Consider the following 6,824-nt stretch of genomic DNA (forward strand, 5'->3'; position numbering starts at 1 on the left):
TAAATTAGTATATAAACAGCAATTATAAACTAGTCGTAGTAGCTAATACCTCGTCAAAACCCTTAATTGAAGATGATAAGAACGTGTCTTCGGCTCCCACCTCCACGTCCTTCTCCCCTGCCTTCATGGCTTCCTCTTCATCTCCCCCATCTTGATCCTTTGCCATGTCTTTCTCACTTCGCATGCCCGCTTTTTTCTTCTTATCCCCTGCTTCCTTTATGACTTGCTTAACCATAACCAACTCTTCTTCAGATGGCTTATCCCCCGTTTCCACCATTCTGAGTATCAACCTGGCCATTGTTTGTAGCTGTGTAGGAGAAATGAATATGATTAAAATTAGTATAATTTCAGAATATATATATATATAAATTACGTTGAATAAAATACAGTATTTATTTACCCTATCATCACCACTCATTGTCCTTCGAGTATTTTTCCCAAAACACTTAGTGATACCAACATGTGTCGATACCCCTCTCACACGACCTGGATGCTCTACTTTGCCGATTGCCCTAGCAAGAATATCGTCGTGTCCTTCAGGCTTCCATTTTCCTTCCTGTACCTCCTTCTCACAGATTTTCTACATACACATAAAACCATTATGCAACTAAATTTTATTGAAACTCATAATTATATAACCGACCACCAGTGGTAGGAGTGATACATTTATTCAAACTTATAATTTTCTCTTTGACGGCCTTATCATATGGAGTTTCTAACTTTCCATTCTTAGGAGTGTGACCGGCCACCCAAGCGTTGTAACAATTAACAGTTCCAAGCTTCTTCTTAATCAATCTATAACCACCTCTGGAGCCATGAAAGACGCTCTCTTTCTTTGAAATGTTCTCTTGGTTCTTCCTACTCATAGTCTTCATAAAATGAATTGTATCGAGTAACGTAAGCATATTTAATTACTTATTAAGTGATTACTAATAAAATGATCCCAATGAGTCGCAGATAAATTACCTTAAACTTCTCAGACCGCCTATAAGCAATAAAGTTAATCCAATGATGCTGGCTGACAAACTTATACTTATTCTTCGGTGGTTTCTTGTTTATCAGACCGGTCTTCTTGTCGAACAAGTGGTTCTGAGCAACCATTAACTTCCATGCTCTGAAGGAATCCCCTATCTTTCTTCTAAGGTAACCATCATGTTGTTGGGGGACAGTGTAAGCTGCCTGCATATATGGTAAGCATATTTGGTTAGTTTTGGCTAATAGCAAATGTCGAATACTAAGATAATTTTATCTCACTGCATTTATTATTGTATATACATACCTTTATTCTCCCCCATAGCTTTTCCTCCTTGTCTTGACTCAACGGATTGATACGCGGCAAACCCGGAGGCACATACTCACACAATAACCAATCCAAGTCGCGAAATTTGCAGCAAAATTACCATCTGGCAGCCCCATTAATGGATCCTATATAAGTTTATTAGGTATCCCTCTTTTTATTGCTTCTAGGAAAACCCTATGGGTCCTTCGCCCAGTATCCGATTCCAAATTATTCTCATCACCTGAATCTTCTTCGTTTGACCTTTTCCCATCATTTCTTTTCCGCTTTCCACCCATATCTAAACCAGAAATTAAGAAACTACTAACTTTAAGCATTAAGTCGACATAGCAGGCGTTGTTTAACACACAATATACTTAAAATAATAGGTGTTGTTTAACACACAATAAACCTAAGATAATTAGGGGATAATATCACAACTAAGAAAATAAACACATTAAGTTAATGAGATGAAGGAATAGGGTTTCTTATTACTTCAGGTATGGCGATGACGGAGGGGACGGGGACGGGGACGGGGACGGCAACGGCAGAGGCAATGGGGATGGCAACGGCAGAGCCGGTGACTACGGCGACGGCGACGATGACGGCGATGAAGAATAGTAGTGGTTCTTGGGAAACTCAGTGTTCAAGGGTTTTAAGTGGGCGGGAAGAAGGTTTGGATGTGTGTTGTTTGAATATTTTATTGAAACTAGTAAACACGGGTTAAGCGAAACCGTATTCTATATTTTGCAATATGACCACTGCTGATTATAATCCCGTAATTGTTGTCATTATATTACATCGGTTGGTGCCTAACCGTTGTCATTTATCTTTCATTGTGTCAAGTTTTCCCGCCAAAAAAAAAGAATCTTCCATATTTGGTAATCCGTATTAAGTTAGTACAAACTTCTATCCTCAATTAGGCAACTGGGATAGCAAGTGGGGGAAAATCAAGAATAATGAGAAATACGAAGTATTAGCCACTGACACACGGCTTAAAAAATACCGTATAGTCAAACAATTAATTATTTTTTAATATAATGAGTCGTATCGTCATATCTTACATTTATGTATTTATTTTTTTAATATATTGAGTCGTATGGTCAAACAATTAATTAACAGTGCACGTTGAAGTTAGAACGTCACGATTGACAGCGGTTGTAGGTGAACAGTTGTTAATGAAAAAATTTTACAACGGTTGTAGTTGTAGGCTAACCGTTGTTATTGAACCAATTTACAACGGTTGTAGCTGAACCGTTGTTGATGAAACAATTGAAAACGGTTGCAGGTGAACCGTTGTTGACGAGTATTACGTAGCAGCAATCTGGATCTTGCTTACTGACTGATCTATGGAGTTCAAAAAATGGAAGCAAATCAAACAAGCATAACTCAACACTTTCAAAATGATCATTTCATTTAATTTTAAACCAAATACATTACAGAAATTATCATAAATAAAAAGATGTATAATAAGCCGGAACAACCCCGGTTAAGCGTCAAAAGCGCTTCTCAACCTGCCACCAATCACGCCACTCTGGTATACCGCTAACTTCCGGGTCATTGGCTTCATATTTTATAATAACAGATTGAATATATATGCAAGGACACGACTTGCATGTGGAGATAAGGTTGGAAGTGTACAACTCAACATATCTCTGGCTGCAGCCAAGTTGCGAGTAACGGGCCGACGAAGGTATGAAGATGATGATGATGATAAGGCTTTGTTGACAAGCCGGACTGCTTCACACCTCTTAATCCAATAATTCCGTTGATGTTAAAAGGATGCTTTGATTAATGGGTTTTGATCGGCGGGAAGCTCGGCGAGAACCTTCCCATCATCTTCAATCGTTTGTGTAAGTCATTCTTCGTTGTTGATAAAATTAGGGTTCATTGCCATGTTGTTTCAAATTTGAGTAATGGGGATTAAATATTTTGATTTGATTAATGAATGTTAGTAGAGGATGCTTTAACATTTATAGTCACATTTATAAGTTTTCTCAAAACCGTTGGTAATTTATTTAATCAGTTAGTCTTGCTATAGACGGATATATCCGTCTATAACTAAAGACGGGTCAAATAGCTTGAAAGTGGTGACATTTTTGGCCCCCACCACCCCACTTGTTGCTTGTCCTATTAGGAATATAGTATTATATTTGGCCCGTCTTTATTTATAGACGGATATGTGCCGTCTATAATGAGATTTTGTTTTAATTTAATGTAAAAGTGTACTTATTAACAAATATTTTAAATTAAACATACGTAATTTGCAATAAATAATTAGACAATAAAATACACTACCACACATATATTATTCAAGAAAAACACATACATAACAAGAAATTAAAAGACGCGCGGTTTTAAAACCATTAATTAGAATAATAATAATAATTAATTAACATAATCATCTTGTCATTCCCCTGTGATTGCGATAAATATTGGGAATTCAATATGTGGATTTTTAAGAGGCACTTGTTCTGCCTCCCATGAACGAGGCACAGTGTCAATATAGTGCCGATATGTTCTTAATAGATTAATGTCACAATCGGTTGCAATCCATAAATATTGCACTTGTAACGCATCATCCGTATAATAATTTTTCTTCCCAGCATCATCATCCTCATATCTTGCCTGGAGTTTTCTCGCTTGACGAAAAGATTCCAGCTTCTTCCCAAAACCTTCAAACTCGATCATTGCGTAACAAAGAAAACCACGAAATTTATTCCAAGCTAGGTGGACCTTTTTATCGTTTGTATAACCTTGACGAAGCATATCTCTCATCGAAGTAAAACTTCTCGAAAAAGCCTTACCATTGTTATCATATTTGATTGGAAGGTTGTGTATAATACACGTAATAGGATGGACATAGCGCGTATTTAATTGTGATTCGGCGGGTGTAGAAGACGACGACGACATGGTAATTGAAGTGTAATATTTTTAATTAAATTATAGGCTATGAGTAATTGAACGTTGAATTGGTGAATATGGTTAATTGATCACATTAAAAGTGATATATTTATAGGAAAATATGTATGCATGTGTGGATATAATAATGGACGGATAGTAAATAACGGTCAAACAAAACAATGCATGCAACGGTTCATTATTTATCATACATGCATCGGTTGAATATTTTACATTAAAAAAAGTATATAACGGTTATTTTTCACCCGTAAATGATAAATGACAACGGGTACAGAGGAACCGTTATATCATAATAGCAAATGATAACGGTTGCAATAAATTCGTAGCTATTACGTAACAACGGGTGCCAAAAACCGTTGCTAGTCTTAATTTCGTAACAGTTTTCGAAACGCCGTTTTCTTAAACTGGTAACGGTTGTCTAACAACCGTTGACAAGGGTGATTATATAACGAGTTTATGGAAACCCTTATACGTATTTGATAACGGTTTGTTATACAACCGTTCTCACATTAAAATAAGAACGGTTTTCGACGGAAACCGTTATTCTTATTAGCGCGGTCTAGGTTTCCGCCAATATTTTGAAAACGGTAATCTAAGAGTCGTTATTAAATGCATTAAACCGTTGTGATACGCTCCTTATTGATCGTCCGATTTGGCGTAGTGCTACCTCGCGAATCTTGTAATCAACAGGCTCGTGCTTCCTCAATTTCTCACGCTTTTCAGGAGTGCCAGCCTTCCTCCATTGCAAGTACGAATCAAATACTCATAAGGAGCCAATAGAAGAGAGTATGAACCACATGTTCTTCTGAGCCCACTTGAGGGCCCACTCTCGGCGAGTCACCGTAGTGTGTGGTGATGCAGAATGAGGAACGGTGTCAAGCTTCGAAATCTTCTTCTTAAGCCCCACTTGCGTCATCAATCTCTCCGGAAAGATGCAAGTCATGAATTCTAAGCCAGGGATGCGAACTGACCGAGTCGGGTCTAAAGATGAAACTCCGGTGACTGACCTGAGATGCCACCATGGCAAAATCCACCGGATCAAGGGACCTCCTTCATTCTTCAGCTTATTTTCCCAATAATTGCAAACCCGAGTGAAGTCCACCATGTAGAGCCTAGTTCTCATCACAATTGATCGAGCATGGTATCCTGGCACATTAATTGGGGGCTCGATCAACCGCAGGCGCTCCATAAGCCAAACCTGCAAAGAAGACGGGAATTAATCCCACATGGTCAACCGAGAAAAAAAAAACGAACAAAAAAACAAAAAAAAAAAGAGAAGAAAAACCGGTTGTAAAAAAAAGCGGTTCTTACCTGCAAAATGATGGGACTTCCCAAATAAGGAAGCTCCCGGTTGGCTTTTCTGTTGTCCAACCCTAGAATGGTCTCTCCTAAACAAAGGCATGATGGGCTCTTGCGCAGCTCCATTTGCTCCGCTAAGCTCAAGAAACGAGGATCCCCTATCATCTCCTTGTCGACATGCCCTTGAAGGACATAACAATGCAAAAGACAAAACCCGAACGCCCTGCGTCTCGCAACATAAGAAATAGAAGGGTCTTCCCTATTTATAAATCGGTCAATGAAGTCAAACCTACGGACTCCTTTCAAGGTTACAAGACGGTCAACCTCAGCCTTGGTCAGTGCAAGAATGTCTCTAAATTTACTTTTATATCCTTAAGAGCTAAAAGGTATGGCAGATGCATTTTCTGGGTCCCATCCTCCAATAACAGCTATTTCTTCAAGGAAAGGGCAGATATCGCCTCCAGGAAAGGCGAATAGATGAAAATTAGGATCCCAATAATCGAGACAGGCATCCAAGAAAGTTTTCACAACCTTCACTAACTTGAGACTCAAGATCGATCCCAAATTAAATGCACCCATGTCATGTTTCTCAATATCAGTAAACTCGTTCGTCCATTCCTTGAGACGGTTTTCGAAAGCGTCCATTGATTTTGATTTTTTTATGAAGATATGAGATCTTTTATGAGATAGACGGAATAAGGATGGAGGAATTGGGTGAATACAAGCTTCCCCGAAGTCTCTATTTATACTAAACGCAATTTCCTAATTTCTATCGAGGTCTGACCAACTGGGGAAATGGCGCAGCATCTGCTGCGCCTCTTCGAAGAGTCGCAAATCTTGCTGTGCCTCTTCCCCAGGCTTATTTCCGTGATTTTCAGCTTTGGATCTTCCGGGCACGCTTTTCGAGACGAACTCGACATTTTCGCCAGTCGAGCACACTTATTCATTTCTTTTTATTCCTTTTTTAGGGGGAATCATTTCACTCCTCATTTTTACTATATTTCGCACTTATACATTTCTTTTAATGTTTTTTAGGGGGTAGCCCTCCCTACTGTCCGGTCATTTTTCCAGTCATTTTCGCTCATTTCTGGGCAAGTTTTTAAATTTTCAGACATTTTTTGCTCATATACGAGCACTTTTTCGCTTTTTCTCGTTTTGCGCTAATTTAAGTCACGTATATATTATGTGTTATACATGTAAATTCTATGTAAATTTCGGCAACAACCGTCATTTACCAAACCTGTTTTATGCTAACCTGCAGGAATAACAAACAGCCAGCAGCAAAGGCACTCAGGTCATCATATATACAACCAAAATGCAATATGTA

The sequence above is a fragment of the Silene latifolia genome, chromosome 8 (assembly GCF_048544455.1).
Source record: "Silene latifolia isolate original U9 population chromosome 8, ASM4854445v1, whole genome shotgun sequence".
Classification (NCBI taxonomy): Eukaryota; Viridiplantae; Streptophyta; class Magnoliopsida; order Caryophyllales; family Caryophyllaceae; genus Silene; species Silene latifolia.